A 17,621-nucleotide genomic window follows, 5' to 3' on the forward strand; every position below is an offset into this window, starting at 1 on the left:
GTGATAAGTTGATTTGTAAAGCAGTTATCTGTAACACTGATAGTCATTACTTATTGAACAGCACACAATCGTTCTTCAAATTGAAATTCTAAAATACAATTATTAATTATTTTAAATTATTTTAATTATTTTAAAAATAAGATTTATTTCAGCTTGAGTTAATTCCACTGGGACTATTATCGTATCTGACAAACCAAATGTTGAAAGGTTGAAACAGAGCAAGTAATAAGAAGACTTTGTTTCAAAGTTTATATAAATGGTACTGATATATCATAAATGAGAAAATTATTCTAAATAAACTGATAGAAAATGTTCCGTCAAGATTGTGTTTGCCATGTGGGAATAGAAACTTGATTAGCAGGAGCTGAACTAGAAAGCAGTTTGGTTCCCCTCTCTTCCTCGGCGCTGCCTGCGGAGGCGGCAGGCATCTGTTACTCGGTATCATGACTGCCCTCAGACCTCTGGTGAATCCCAAGATCGTTAAAAAGAGGACCAAGAAGTTCATCCAGCACCAGTCAGACCGATATGTCAAAATTAAGCACAACTGGCGGAAACGCAGAGGTATTGACAATAGGGTGCACAAAGATTCAAGGGCCAGATCTTGATGGCCAACATTGGTTATGGGAGCAACAAGAAAACAAAGCACATGCTCCCCAGTGGCTTCTGGAAGTTCCTAGTCCACAATGTCAAGGAGCTGGAAGTGCTACTGATGTGCAACAAATCTTACTGTGCAGAGATTGCTCACAATGTCTCCTCCAAGAACCATAAAGCCATTGTGGAGAGAGCAACCCAACTGGCCATCAGAGACATGAATCCCAATGCCAGGCTGCGCAGCGAAGAAAATGAATAGACGGTTTATGTGCACATCATATTTGTGTTAATAAAACCATAAAACTATAAAAAAAAAAGCAGTTTGTTTTTCACAAATAACAAATGCATGAAGGTGGGCATCCAGGGTGAGGATGTCTGACATTGGAAATACTTCTGCTCCTTCCATTCTGCTGGCCAGCCAGGTTTGGCCTGTAACCTCAAGCTTCTCTACCTCAGCATATTGTGACAATGCTCTGCGGGAAGAGCAAGGGACAAAAAGACAAAGGCCAAAGGGGAACTGTCAACTGACTAGGTCTTTTTCATCAGCTTTGCAAGAAATCACACTCAACTACTTCCCCTTAAATCTCATTGACCAAAGTCTGACACGTGGCTCCCTTAATGGCCCTGACTTCTGTAAATCTAAGTGTTTTAAACTGTACATGTTGCTAGTTCACAAAAAGTGGAATTCTCCACAAAAGAAATGGAGAATGACAATTAGGCAGGAGACTAACAGTGTTGGCCCCAAATAAATACCTAGAACCTCACTAAGATAACAATTATTGGGTTCCAGAATTTTTTTGAATTTTTATTAGTAAAATTTGTGTCCCTTTTTACTCCTTATAAAATAAAATAAATTTTTCATAGATGAGATAGTGTGACTTAATGTCTGATGATATTTACTTATTAATCTCAGTAGTTGGTTTAAAATGTTTAGGATTATTAATTTCTGACAAATGAAAGGCAAAGTACATTTAAAGTGATCTCTGATACATCTTTCATCATTTTTTTAATGTTTATTTTTCAGAGAGATAGAGTGTAAGTGGGGGAGGGGCAGAGAGAGAGGGAGACACAGAATTCAAAGCAGGCTCCAGGCTCTGAGCAGTCAGCATCATGACCTGAGCCGAAGTCAGATGCTTAACTGACTGAGCCACCCATGCACCTTTCATGCACCCTTCTTTTGTCATCTTATAAAATTGATATATTTAGGTCTTCTGGGATTAATGAATTAAAGAAGAAAATCCTATATTAAAAACCAGTTAAAAGTAAGTTGAATACTTGTGTTTGGATTTTACAAATAGAACCAATTATTTTGTTTTAGAAGGAAAATAAAATTTGAATTGTATTTGAATTGAATTGTGTTTTATGTTGTATTAACATTATACATTAAAATGTTGTAAATTACATTTTGACTAATATGATTCATCAGAAAATATGTAAGATGTTTATATCATAAATGTTGCATTAATCAATATTTTCCTGAATTATCTTTATCAGCAACAGTTTGTATTCCAATTTATAAACAAAACAAAATAACATTTGGGTAAAATGAGCCCTTAAAGAGAGCTTTTCCAAATAAATTATTAATTAAAGTTAGCTATTCATGTCTGAATTAATCAGATTCTGTATTTTGCTATTAAAAATTAATTATAAAAGTAATAAACTTTGTTTTCCATTTTTTATGTACATCTCATCTCATTTAAATAATTTTCATAGACACTAAGCTAATAATTATAATAGTACTAATAAGTAGTATATAGTCTATATTTCAGAGTTTATAAATGTGTGTGTGTATGTGTGTGTGTGTGTGTGTGTGTGTGTGTGTGTGTTTGGGGGAAAGAGAATATGACAACTAGGGTAAAAGGAAAGAATTTTCAAGATTATAAGACTCTTTAAACTAGGACAGAATATCTGTTGAAAAAGGAAGTGCTATCAAGTCTTCCTCATTTCCAGACCATTGTTCAGAGAATAATGGATGCTACAGAAGTGCATGGAAATAGGAACGATGTGCAAATGGCCCTGGTATGGAGCATGTGATGAGAACTTAGAAAAAAAAGAAAAGTCTTGGTGCCCAGCCAGATCTTCACAAGATCCCAATAAAGCTTTCCTTCCTTCATGACTTACTGCCTTCAAACTACTGAAAAAGAAAAAGTCCCTAAAGCATCATGTAAGCTAATTTAAAGCTATGGACAATATTGCACAAATTCACTATGGCCAAAATAAAAACAAATGGCTAGAAAATAAGCAAATATGTGGGGGGGAAAGACAGAAAAAAAGCATGAGGCCAAGAAAAGAAGATATTGAATGACATCAGCAAGATGACTGAATAGTAGATTCTAGGCTTCATCCACCCACAAAAAAGACAGCTTTCAGGAAATGGATATCTTGATTTCAAATTATATTACAAAACTATAGTAATTTAAAGGCTATGGCATTGACATACAAACAGACACATAATGGTTAACTAATTTTTGACAAGGGTCCCAAAAATGCAAAATGGAGATAGACTAATCTCTTCCACAAACAATGTTAGGAAAACTGGATATTCATATGCAAAAGAATAAGATTGGACCTTTATCTTAAACCATACACAAAAATAAACTGAAAATAAATTAATGACCTAAAATATAAGACCTGAAACTATAAAACTTGTAGAAGAAAATATAGGGGGAAAACTCCTTGGAATTGATACTGGAAATGACTTTTTGATTTTTTGATTTGACACCAAAATACAAACAACAAACCCAAAAGTAAATAAATGGACTACATAAAACTATAACGTTTTCACACAGAAAAGGAAACAATCAAAAAAGAAAGTGAAAAGGCAACCTGTAAAGTGAGAGAAAATTTTTGCAAATAATATATCTGATAAGGAGTCAATCTACAAAATATATAAGGAACTCATACAACTCAATGGTGAAAAAAACCCAACCTGAATAAATATTGCACAAAAGTTCTCAATAGATGTTTTTTGAAAGAAGATATACAGATGGCCAAGAGGTCCATGACAAGGTACTCAACGTTACTAATCACCAAGAAAATGCAAATTTAACCACAAGGATGGCCTTTTTCAAAAAGCCAAGGGATACTAAGGCACCTGGGTGACTCAGTTTGTGAAGCATCTGACTTTTGATCTTGGGTCAGGCCATGATCTCCCTGTTTATGAGATGAACTGCCACATTGGGTTCTGCCCTGACAGCACAGATCCTGCTTGAGATTCTTCCTCTCCTCTCTGCCCCTCCCCTACTCATGCACACTCTCTCCCTCAAAATAAACAAGTAAACTTAAAAAAAAATCAAGGGATACCAAGTGTAAGAGGTGATGTGAGCAAAGGAAATGTAAGTTAGTAAAGCCTTTTTTGGAAAACAGTATGAAAATTCCTTACAAAATAAAAAAATAGAAATACCATAAGATCTAGCAATCCCAGTTCTAGATATATATGTAAAGAAAATAAAATCACTACTTTAAAATGTATATTTATTTATTTTTTAAAAAATTTTAAATATTTTATTTATTTTTGATACAGAGAGAGACAGAGCATGAGAGGGGGAGGGGGCAGAGGGAGAAGGAGACACAGAATCTGAAGCAGGCTCCAGGCTCTGAGCTAGCTGTCAGCACAGAGCCTGACGCGGGGCTCGAACCCACAAACGTGATATCGGACCTGAGCCGAAGTCGGAGGCTTAACCGACTGAGCCACCCAGGCGCCCCTAAAATGTATATTTATTTTGAGAGACAGAGAGAGGTCAGGGGAGGGACAGAGAAAGAGAGAAAGAGTATTCCAAGCAGGCTCCAGGCTCAGCACCGAGCCCTATTCAGGATTCAAACATTGAACTGGGATATCATGACCTGAGCTGAAATCAAGAGTCAGATGCTTAACTGACTAAGCCACCCAGATGCCCCTAAACTCACCATGTTGAAAAGCAACGTGCACTCCCATGTTCATTGCAGAATTACTCACAGTACTCAACATCTGGAAGCAACATGTGTCTATGGATAAATAAATGTGGTATATATGTACAAAGGATCCTTTTCAGCCATACAAAAGGAAGAAAATCCTTTCATTTGTAACATGGATGAAACTGGAGGCCATGATGTTAAGTGAAATAAGCTAGACAAATACTACATGATTGTTTAAGAAAAAAAAAAGAAAGCCAAACTTAAAGTAACAGAATGGTGACTACCAGAGGCTATTGGGTGTGGTGGGATTGGGGACATATTGATCAAAGGGTGTAAGCTTCCAGATATTAAAGATCTAATGTAGGACTTGGTGGTTATAGATCATAATAATATATCATATACTTGGAATTTGCTAACAGTGTATATCTTAAGAGTTCTTACAGTAAAGAAATGTAATTATATGAGATGATCGATATATTATTTGATGGTGATAAAGTTTTATGATGCATAAATATATCAAAACATGATGTTGTACACCTTAAGGATATATTCTTTTTACGTGTTGATTATACTTCAGTAAATCTGGAAAAAAGTATATATTAAATTACTGAAATAAGGAAAATATAAAATAATTACACATCCTGAAAATAAAGAAAAACAGAGTCTGAGGTGGAAGTCATAAGTATATTATTGAAAAAGACAATTTTAGTTAAGAATAATTACTATCTCTGATCAATGAAAGTGTAGGAGCAGGCTCCTTTAAAGAATTAACAAAATTGATAAACCCCACGCCAGACTTATCTAAAAGAAAAGAGAAAGGAATGAAATAGATAATAAAATCATGAGTGAAAAAGGAGATCAGGTGCATAAAACAGTTCTACAGAATAGAATGGCATTAGATGTTTTAACTGCTGCACAAGGTGGAACTTTACTCTCATAAAAAAAATGCTGTGTATATATTCCAAATTACCACAAAAATATTTCTGAATTTCTAACTGACATGAAGCAGCAGAAAAATAAATCAAGTAATCAGGCCCATTTGCAATTGCACCAAAGATGCCTAGGAATAAATCCAACTAAAGAGGTAAATGAGGAAAACTATAGAATACTTATAAAAATATTTATATCTACAAAGAAATGTAAAAGCATTCCAGGCTCATAGGTTGGAAGAACACTAACATACATTGTTAAAATGTCTACATTTTGCAATCTACACATTTAATGCAATAAAAATTACAGGGCCATTTTTCACAGAGGTAGTAAAAACAATTCTATAATTTCTATGGAACCACAAAAGATCCCAAATAACCAAAACAATCCCGAAAAAGAAAAACTAAACTGAAGGCATCGCTTTCCTGGATTTCAAGCTGTATTACAAAGCTGTAGTCATCAGGATAATATGGTACCAGCACAAAGCAGATACACAGATCAATGGAACAGAAAAAAAATCCCAGAAATGGACCCATAACTATATGGTCATCTAATCTTTGACAAAGCAGGAAAGACTATCCAATTGGGAAAAAAAAAAGTCTTTTTAACAAATAGTGTTGGAAAAACTGGATGGTGACATGCAGAAGACTGAAACTGGCACACTTTCTTACACCATACACAAAAATAAATTCACAATGGATGAAAGACCTAAATATGAGACAGGAAATAATCAAAATCCTAGAGGAGAACACAGGCAGAACCTCTTTGACCTCAGCTGTAGCAACTTCTTACTAGACACATGACTAAAGACAAGGGAAAACAAAAGCAAACATGAACTATTGGGACTTCATCTAAATAAAAAGCTTCTGCACAGAGAAGGAAACAGTAAAACTAAAAGTCAGTCTACAGAATGGGAGAAGATATTTGCCAATGACATAACTTGATAAAGGGTGGGTATACACAATCTATAAAGAACTTATCAAACTCAACACCCAAAAAACAGGAACCCAGTTAAGAAATGGGCAGAAGACATGAATAGACACTTTTTCAAAGTAGACATCGAGATGGTTAACAGACACATGAAAAGATTCTCAACCTCATTCATCATCAGGAAAATACAAATCAAAATTACAATGAAATATCACCCCATGCCTTTCAGAATGGCTAAAACTAACAACTCAAGAAACAATAGGTGTTGGTGAGGATGCAGAGAAAGGCACTTTTGCCCTTCTTCCACTGTTGGTGGGAGTACAAACTGGTGCAGCCACTATGAAGAGCGGAACAGAGGTTCTTCAAGAAACTAAAAATAGAACTGTCTTATGACCCATCAATTGCACTATTATGTATTTATCCAAATGATACAAAAGTACATATTCAAAAGGGTACATGCACCCCAATGTTTAATGGCAGTATTGTCAACAATAGCCAAAATATGGAGAGAGCCCAAATGTCCACTAAATAATGGATAATGAATAAAAAAGATGTGTCATTAACACACACACACACACACACACACACACACACACTATGGTATGTTAGACACCAAAAAGAATGAAATCTTGGCCATTTGCAATGACGTGGACAAAGCTAGAATGTATTATGCTAAGTGAAATAAATTAATCAGAGAGAGACAATTACCATATGATTTCATTCATATGTGGAATTTAAGAAACAAAACAGATGAACACATGGGAGAGGAAGAAAGAGAAAAAAGAGGAAGAGAAACAAACATAGAGACTCTTAAAGATAGAGAACAAACTGAGGGTTGATGGAGGGAGGTGGGTGGGAGATGGGCTAGAGGGGGGATGGGTACTAAGAAGGGCACCTGTGATGAGCACTGGGTGTTGTATGTAAGTGATAAATCGCTGAATTCTACTCCTGAACCCAATATTGCACTGTATGTCTTTAACTAAAATTTAAATTAAAAAAAGAAAATAAAGAATAAGAACGGTCTCTGAGATAGAACACTCAAGGAAAATATATTAAAAATATGACTGAAAAAAAATTCCCTTAGATTTAAGGAGAACTGATTTTTCCAGGCAAAGTTACTACAATATTCCAGAAAATATGAATAAAATTTGATTGGTTTTGGGCATTTCCTGGCTAGTTATTAAGCTTCTTGGATAAAAAGGGGAAAACATCAAACACCTAGGCAAAAACACAATATATCATCAAGGACGAAAAATTTGTTTAGCTGTATTGAGAACCAAAAAAAAAAAAAAAATCCCAAAAAAGCCAAAACAAAAATAACAACAAAAAGCTCCAAGGCATTGTCTAAAATGATATGAAGAAAATACAAGAAAGAATAAACTAAAAGTATCACGTGAGCCAAGTTACCACTCAAGTGTGAAACCAACAAACAGACATTCTCACATGCTAACAATAGCAGCTAACATTCCTTGAGTACCTGGTCTGGGCTCAGCCTTTTCTTGCATGCTTTACAGATATTACCACAGTAGATTCTCACAGCTATCTCATGAAATGGAGTTCAACAGGCCTCTATTTTACAGCTGAAGAAATCAAGGAAAGTTATTTATTTCATTTGTCCAGAATTTCAAATCTCATTAATGATAGAACTTGGGTTTGAACCCAGGTAGTTTGGCCCAACTATGTTTTCCACTACACCACACTGCTAAGAATCTGAAATAACTTACAGAATGATGAACCCAAGATCTCTTCTGAAAAAGTCTACATCCTTTAAGAAACCTGTAAGGCTGTGAAGTACAGCCAGTAAAAAGATTAATTGTGCTTACTGAATAGACTATCCCTTAGCACAAGTAAATTGTTAATATGATAATGCATATACTAACAAAACCAACAAAAATGAAAGCAGAAAGAAAGGTGGTAGACATGATGTTAATAGATACATTTTCCTTCTCTCTTTCATCCGGGAGAAAATGTATTCTGCTCGAAATTAAAATACATTACTTTTCATATAATAAATAGAATGGCCCCCATCTATTCACACTATTCATAGTCTTTTTTTTTCTTAAAAGAGTTTAATTGAAGATTCTGGAATAATAAAGTATAGAATCATTGGTGGGAATGAAGACTACGGTCATTGGAGGGATGAAACGCCACAAAATTATTGGATGCATTATATTCATGAATATTTAAATATTCAGGAATTAAAGCAATACTAATGGTAGACTATAGACAGTTATCCAACTAACTAAAATTTTCTAAAAATAGGGGTGCCTGGGTTGCTAAGTCAGTTAAGCCCTGGATGTCGGTTCAGGTTATGGTCTCGTGATTCATGAGTTTGAGCCTGAACTGAGCTCTGTGCTGACAGTTCAGAGCCTGGAGCCTGCTTCAGATTCTGTGTCTCCCTCTCTGCCCCTCACCTACTCACATTCTGTCTCAAAAATAAATAAACATTAAAATATTTTTTAATCTTCTAAAAATAAATAAATAAAATAAAGACAGCCTTCTTCATCCTTGGTAGAAGGGACCTGTTGGTAGCATGAGTAGATAAACTGATCAAGGTGGAGGTGAGGGATTTACATCAGCATGACAAGCACTTGGTACTAGTGGGTTCTCAGCAGCTGGAAAACAGAACAAACCATGGAGGCCAAGAAGATCTGGTGGCAGAGGGAAAAGCATGTCACCTGGGTCCTTAGGGGACAACTTGCCTGGATGCTCAGAAGCAGGTTCAAGGTCTCCTGAGGAAGTTGGGCCAACCTACTGAAGGAATGAGTGTTGGTCAGTGTACTCATGTTTTCTGATCTCTTTTCAGGTTTCTGATATACTTCTCCCATTTCCATCCCACCCTCGAATTATAGTTATCTAGTTTCTTGCTATTCCTCTGCAGCTGGGATCTGCCCCTTCTCGCCTTCTTGGCCTCCAAAAATCTATGCAACTGATATTGTTTCCTGCTTTGGTAATGCAATGCCACAGACCTTTTGTGCCTCCATTTCAGGAAGGCATCTGATGAGATTTCTTCTGATAAATTCACCAATATTAAAACTTAGCATGTTTTACAATTCTCTGTGGACTTATTTTTCAGTTATAATGGAATGACTTTAATCTTTCTGATAGCAAAGATTAGGTCCAGGAGTTCTCCCACCACTCCTGATATTATCAAGGACTTTGCCTAGATTAAAGTGTGCACTGAACTATGTATGTTTAGTCTAGTTTTAGTAGTTACTGATTTTAAGAATCAAGTTTTGTCATGTAATGGGACTCAAAATGTTTCAAGTTATGGAGATATATTCCTGGTAAAATTTTAAAATTCCAAGTCAATAATGAAGGAGGATAATTAATTATGCCAGCATTGTATTTTATTGGAGGAAAGGCTTTTAGCCACTTTTCCTCTTGCACAGTCTACTATGCTTGCCTATTACTTAGGGGCCTTTTCTTTCTGCTCCCAACCTCCCATCCAAGTTTAGTATGATTATTTAAACCAGGAGAATCTAATTGCACACAATTATTAGTATATGTGTAATCACTGGGTATATTGTCAGGAACAGGATACCAGGCTCTAAGATTTCTCATTTTCCTTTTCCTGTTTCTATCATGCTGCAGAAATGGTAAGCTAAGTCGGGGATTTTTCTTAAATTTTTGTGGCCTTTCTTGGACTCTCATGCTATGTATGAGTGGGTGAATAGACTCCAACTGTATTTTTCTTTCTCATGCAAGTATACTAGAGCCTGATGATCTCAATATTCCAAATGGGATGGTCTTAGGAGAGGGCAGTACTTAGAAGGTTCCTTTTGGACTTAAAGCCCAAGCCAGGAGCTTCCATTTATCTTTAACCAGGGCTATTAATTAAATAATACAGCAACCAATAGGAAGATACTCTTGTTCATGTTCTATTTTGATCCTTAGGTAACCTACTTAATAATTATATGGGAGAGATTGTTGGGAGTTAAGTTTTCCTGACCTCCTATATTAGACAGGTTCTCCAGAAAAAATGAACTAATAGGAGATTTATTATGAGGAATTAGCTGATACAGTTATGGAGGTTGAGAAGTTCTGTGATTTTCTATCTGCAACCTGGAGACCCAGGAAAGCTGGTGTGCTATTCAGTCTGTGGCAGAAGACCTAAGACCCAGGGAGCTTGAATGATATACAGGAGGTGAAATAAAATTTCCCAGCTCCATCATTCACACACACACACACACACACACACACACACACACACACACACACAAGGGGGTGAATCCTCCTTTCTCTGACTTTTGTTCTATTCAGGCCCCCAATAGATTACATCATACCCCCCCCCATATTCTGGTGACGCAATCTGCCTTCTGAGTTCACTTATTCAAATGTCAGTGTCTTCTGGAAACACTCTCACAAACACAACCAGAAATACTGTTTAATCTGGGCACCCTGTGACCAGTGGAACTGACATGTAAAATTAGATATAAGACCTCCTGACTGCAAAATAATTGTAATACTATCAAAATCTCTCCTGACCTCTGAAATACCTTAGACCATTAATGAGAATAACTATAAACAGTTAATTATAAGGCTAGATCTATATTAGCTTTTGCTACCTGAGGACAGGCATTTCATTTCTTCTCAAGTAGCTGGTATAGTGCTTATACACAAGACTATTTATTTAGTGAATGATAACATAATTTTAAATGTCATTTTGAAAACATTTCTCAGACATTTAGAGCATTTTTAAAGGTAGTGTTTAATTGAGCTTATACTCTGTGCCATAAAAGACATTGCACTCATTTAGAGATGAGGAAATTAAGGCTCCCTAAGGGGTTCTTCTAAGTTTTCATGCCTTGAAAGTAGCAGAGTTGAGGTTTGCATGGAGGTTTATGCAACTCCAGAGACAGCACTTGGCATAGTGTCACTGCCTCTAAGCTAGATCAAGTACAAAGTGGGATTTCTCATCCTTGCCCTGGCAACATTATCTCACATGAATCAATATCAGTTCTCCTGGCTGTGGGCAGCAACTTGGCTCTTCTTGGGGATGAGGTATTTTGGGCTGGTGACTGTCCGGAAGGCATAGTCAACTAAAAAACATGATGCTTCATGAATAAGAAGTATCTCCCTCACTGTGCTGTTCACTTACAAAAGATTCAGAGTTAAAATGAGAGAGAAAAAGGTGGGCAGGAAATGAAGAAATATAAAGGATGGAAAGTAGAAACATTTGTCAGAAAGAAACTGAATTCCAACTTTCTATCAGTGTATTTAAAAATATATATCATATTGCATATGTTAAGTAAATTATATTAACAATGTTATATTAACTATATTAAACTAAATACATTATGTTAAATATATTATTTAATACTTATAATGTAGTACATGCATATAATGTAATATAATAATATGTAATAAAATATTGAATTATAATACATAATAAGAAAGAAATCTCAGTCTGGTCATTTCTGCATGGAAGGGGTCAAAGGTTGAGTTTCTCTAGGAATAATTAAGATATAATCACTGTAATATAAATACCGGAATGCTGATTGGAATAATTGAGGAAGAACACAAAAGCCGTTTATGTCCTGTGCTTTCCATTATAGGGTCTTAATCACAACTAGACTTAGCAACATTAAGATATTCCTCTCTGTAGTTAAGACCAACCAATGGGATAAAGAAAATTGGTTTTAATTGTTGCAAAAATATTGCTAATTTGACCAAATATTTCTAGATTAATCTGAGTCATTCTAAAGAAGTAGAAGAGATGTGGCACATCGCTGGCTCAGTCAGTTAAACTTCCAACTTTGGCTCAGGTTATGATCTTGTGATTTGTGAGTTCAAGCCCTGCGCTGGGCTCTGTGCTGACAGCTCAGAGCCTGGAGCTACTTCAGATTCCGTGTCTCCCTCTCTCTCTGTCCCTCCCTTGTTTGCACTCTGTCTCTCTCTCAAAAATAAATAAACATTACAAACCTTAAAAAAAAACGATCTAAAGTTAAGAGTCCGGCTTTGGCTCAGGTCATGATCTCACGGTTCGTGGGTTGGAGCCCCGAGCTGGGTTCTGTGCTGACAGCTAGCTCAGAGCCTGGAGCCTGCTTCAGATTCTGTATCTCCCTCTCTCTCTCTCTGTGTGACCCTCCCCTGTTCACACTGTCTCTCTCTGTCTCTCAAAAATAAATAAAAAACATTTAAAAAAACTATCTAAAGGAACAGAAGAGCAAGACACTAGCAGAATTTTATTATTATGTATTTATTTTTTTAATGATTGAGGTATGTTTGAATACCTTGTTATGATCCTACAAAGAGATTGGGGCAGTTTATTAGATCCAAAATAATAAAATAAAATATGGAAAAATGGCAATAACCATTTAGGACCATAAAAAATTCAAAGAACATAACAGGAAAAGTTTGTTGAAGGAGAAGCATGCTAGAATTTTCTAGATAGTTACTGAAATTAGGTTTACAGGTTTAGCTTTCTGAGCTTGCTGGAAGCCAAAGAATAAAGGAGAAAAGAGATTAGTTTTGGATTTTATATTGTCCAGGAAAAGCACTTCTTTAGTAGTTGTTAGTATGACAACTATATCTGCGTCTCATTTGTGCACGTTCTTGAAGTTTTATCAATGAATACTTCTGCTGGACAATCTGCAGCCAGTTGTGCTCATGTGCTTCCCAGAGGCTTTTCTCTCTTCTGTAAAGATTTCCCTGAACTAAACGTTCACATTTCTGGGTACCATGGATCACAGCACAAATGGGTCATGGCCATTATGTCCCTTTGGGGTTCATGATGACAGAAACTTTTATCCTATGATAACAGACCCAAGGTTGTCTTCTGTTCCTTTTCTCTTGGAATTGTAGGTAATAATGAGATGTGATCCGTCCCTAATCTGCTGCAGTGATGAAGTCCTGCCTACTGATTTCCATCTTCAAATGTATTACTTTGTGAATTGAGAGTATTTCTGTTCCTTTGAGGGAACACCTTACATTTGAAATCTCTTTAAAGCTAGAAAACACAGCAAGAAGAAGCAATCTGGTCCTAAAATATACAATTTTTCTGGGCAGCAGGAAGAAGAGAGGGAAATATGTCCCAAAGCAAAATTCTATTTTCCTTGTTACGTACCAGAAAATATTATGTTTTATAGGTGGGCAATTTGATTATGGGAGTCCCAGTGCATCAGGAAGCACTTCCCTTCCCCCCAAATCCTTTTAATTCTAAAATATTTCTTCTTCTTAGTAACCAAGGGTTCAATTATTTTCAATTAGTTGATATATCACTGGTCTAAATCATTAACACTTCAGTATGAAAATGTTCTGTTCCACCGGAGATGTTTCTCAGAAAATATCTTGGGTATAATGAGAGACAAATGACATATTAAATACATTTTGGCTGGAAAGAAGTTGGAAAATAATTTAGAATCCAGTTTATTGCATAATAGTTAAACCCTTAGTTATAGGAAATCTCAGCTAGAGGTCTGATTAGTATGTGATTCAATGTCAGATATATGAATGGTGAAAATTGCTGTGTTTACTTTGTATCTCTTGTAAGGTCTAACTAATAAACATGTTTGGGAATTTTGGACTATCCCTAACAATTTTTAGATGTTCTTATAAGGAAACATTTATTTTTTTATTTTTAACTAGAGGTAGAAGTCAATTAAAGAAACCAATGGTAGAGTATATAACCTTCAGTTATATATAAGTTAAGTATATTGTTGCCCTAAGTCAAAAGTTACTTTAAAAAGTACAGATAATATACATCTTTCCTTCAAAAAAAACCCTCAAAAATCAAAACCTTAAAATAATTCTTTATGTTACATTACTTTTATTTGATCTAAAAATGACTTATTTTAGCTCTCTGGTGAGGAATATCTAATAAATATAGTGAGTTACACATAGTAGCCTCTCTTTTAGGTATTCAAAATGAGGCCTCCATTATTCTTTTTTGTCTCCTTTAATGGTATGCTAAATCTTGTGAAAACTCCATCTCATATGGAACACGGCTGATTGATAGTTCGCACACACAGGCACGTGCACACGCGCACACACACACACGTGCACACGCACACACACACACACACACACACACACCCCACCCATTTCACCCAAAGATATAATCATTTGTAGGCTGCCTGTGTAAGACAGAAAACTATGACACTATAGGGGAATTTTAAATGAAAAGTTTTTTTTTCCCACCGTAAGTAATATAGTTGTCTGGCTGTTGTTAATTTTGATAACCACTGAATGGGAATAAATCAAGATTTCAGAAGTGGAAATGATGTGCAATTTTGAGAGAATCTAAGAAACACAAATTCCTCTTCCCTTTAGCAGGCCCATAGCCAAGCCACTGAGAGACAAACCCAGGGGAAACAAATTAGCTCATGTACCTCACGTGCTTCTAAGCTTTCCCACAGTACCCCTTGGCCAGTGCTTGGACAAGGTAATTTACCATATCTCTGAGTGTCCTATTCCCAATGGGACATTTATCTTGCTTTCCTTGAAGCAGGTTGAGGTCTGGAGTTTCATGTTTATGGCCATCAACTCATTTTGGCTAGTGGAATGAGAGGCACAGTTGTGTTTTCAGTAAACTCATCCATTACTTTGACTTCAGAGCTATTGAATTTATACTACCTGATGAAAATAACCAACTTCAAATGACAGACTAACCTAAAATATGGTCATGCCATCAGAGGTCTACCTGTGACAGGAAATAAAAATCAAATCACGTGGGCATTGTCAAGTAAACTGAACATTAGTAAAAAAAAGAAATATATAATTCTAGAGTCATCAAATGATGGAATACTGGAAGGGCTATCTCTTTATTGAGGTTTGTTTTAATACCAACTGGATTGTCTTTTCAAAATCTGTGAATCTCATTAGTGGAAGGATGAAAACAGCCTGAAGGGCATTTATGGAAGATTTTAAGGACTGATATAGGGTTTGAAGAATTAATATATATATGTGAATATTTGGGGGAAATAATTGATCAAAAGCCTCTAAAATGTGAACTTCAAAGACCAAAATTAATAAAACTAGTTAAGAGATTTAGTTGTGAAGAAAGTGAGGAAAATTAACTAGATAAAAATATTTATTGATAAGATACCTCTTAAAGATATAATATACTTATTTTAAGTCATACTTTGTCGAAACTTCCTAAAACTGGAAATATTTATGAATAAGAGAAATTTCACAAAATATTAATTATAGACCACAGCACTCTTTTTAGTTTTAGAACATTTTTTCCCCAATTTATTCTCTAATTAGGGAAATCATGACTGCCACTCTCTAGTTAGAAATCTACTTTTTTTTCTTCTAATCCATTATATATGGTTGAACTAAACATATCAAACACATATTTACAGAAATGATGGCATTATAAGCAAAAGAGTTGAGTGGAATGTTGTAGAATATTGTATTTTTTTTCCTGATACAAACAACTACTTCATGATAGGTGGAATCACTTCTTATATTTTATTACCTTGCCTTTTCTTTTACTTCAGATTACTTTTTCTTCTGTTTTTAATGAAATTACATTTTATTGTGGTATTGTTTATCATACATGGTTGTTCTGATCATGGTCATTATGATATAAGAGAAGTTACAATGGAATTTGAAGGGCTTTAATGGGAGCTTCTGGAATAACCACAAGGATATTAGTGGAGGTGGAAAAAAAACTCAGAAGGTAAGACAGTCTCTAGATTTCTGATTTATGTATGTATTTTAGAGATTCTGACCCAAGGGCAGAAAGGCAGTGAAATACAAACCTGGGTCTTGATGGAGAAAGAGAAAGAAAGAAAGAGAGAGACCGGGGTGGCGGGGGGAGAAGGAGGGAAAGAGTCGGTGGGTGAAGATTCAAGCCCCAATTAGAAAACAAAAACAATTAAATTTGAAGTAAAATATATTCATATAATTTTTGTGCAAAATATAATAATTTGGCAAATTTAACTAAAATATTTGCATTAAATAATCTGTAATGATATGCTGAATATCTGTTCTCTTCCAAATCAAGTAAATCAAATTGGACATTAAAGCACCAATAAATAAGGAATAATAAAGAATGGAATAAAAATGTCTATTTTTAGAGTAGTGTACTACCACTGAATTTGTACCTTGCCAATACAGAGTTTCATTACATTTCACTCTAGTTTTGGGCATTTGCAACCACAAATTCCATGTCATCAAGAAGACATTCTAGCAATATTGTCTTCAGCTTTGGTGTAATTGCATTTGTTGTCATTTAGTCACATTTTTGGCTTTTCTCACATGTAATTTTGTTCCATAAAATGTCTTCCAATATAAAACATACCAAGTTACTCTTTGGATGGCAACAACAAAAAATTTGAATTGAGTGTAGCACAGTCTCTTGTAGCTCCTCACCTCTGAAGTGACAATCTCGGTTCAGGTCTTCAGTCTTTCTTGTCAAGTCCGTTTCAATCACTGGGCTTTTTCCATCCAGGCATCCTCCTTCCACCTCCACTGTCTGCCATATTGGTTTTTCAAAATGTAAATATGTCACTGTCGTTGAGAAAGTTTTTAAGAGATCGCTTATAACCCACAAGATAATAGAACTTAGATTGGCATGCTGGGCCCTTTGGGGCTCAGCGTCACCTCCCTCCAGTCTCTTGATCCTCTCCACATTGGCTTTGCCCCAAACATATCATGTCATGCTGCTTCCGTGACTGGGGCAGCTCCTTATTCTTGCTGTTCAGTGAACTCCTACTCTCCCTTCCAGTTCAAATGTTAACTTTTCCAGTTCGCTGAGAAATACCATTAGGCACTCCCTTTTCTCTCTCTGGCACCTAATATGTAACCCTATTAGAACATCAGTTATTAATGTTTGAACTTCTTGCTAATACAGCATTTTCATATACAGGCCCGTTAATAATTGCCTGCTGAAAAAAAGACCAAATGCTAAAACAAATAACTGCTCCATAAACATCAAAGACATGGAATGTTTTATTGCTATCTTCCAGCAGGCTACTGAAAACTTTTGAGACATAATATAATTGATTTCCTCATATGGCCATAAATTCTATGACCAGATCTTGTCCCACAGTGAAAAGTCCTCTGAAGAACAGATTCTCTATGGATGGTGCACTCTAGTTTGAAAACATTTTAAAACTTAATGGAATATCTTTGATTTTTTACTTTGCTTTTCTGTTTTGAGTGTCATTGCAACTACTGTATTGTAAAGGATGGAAAATAATTGCATATGTTAAAAAAATATGAAACTTTATAAAGTAAAAAAAATTGGTATTGTTACTGTCATAATATTGTGTAAATGTCAGTAAAACCCAAGTTAAGCATCACTGAAAAAAAATAAATAAAAC

General features: G+C 35.4%; 1 pseudogene; it reads left to right on the top strand.

The window, feature by feature from the left end:
- Window positions 1-443: 443 nt before the first annotated feature.
- Window positions 444-908, top strand: LOC115292642 (annotated as a pseudogene).
- The last annotated feature ends 16,713 nt before the right edge of the window (window positions 909-17,621 follow it).

This window comes from Suricata suricatta, chromosome 5 (assembly GCF_006229205.1).
Source record: "Suricata suricatta isolate VVHF042 chromosome 5, meerkat_22Aug2017_6uvM2_HiC, whole genome shotgun sequence".
Classification (NCBI taxonomy): Eukaryota; Metazoa; Chordata; class Mammalia; order Carnivora; family Herpestidae; genus Suricata; species Suricata suricatta.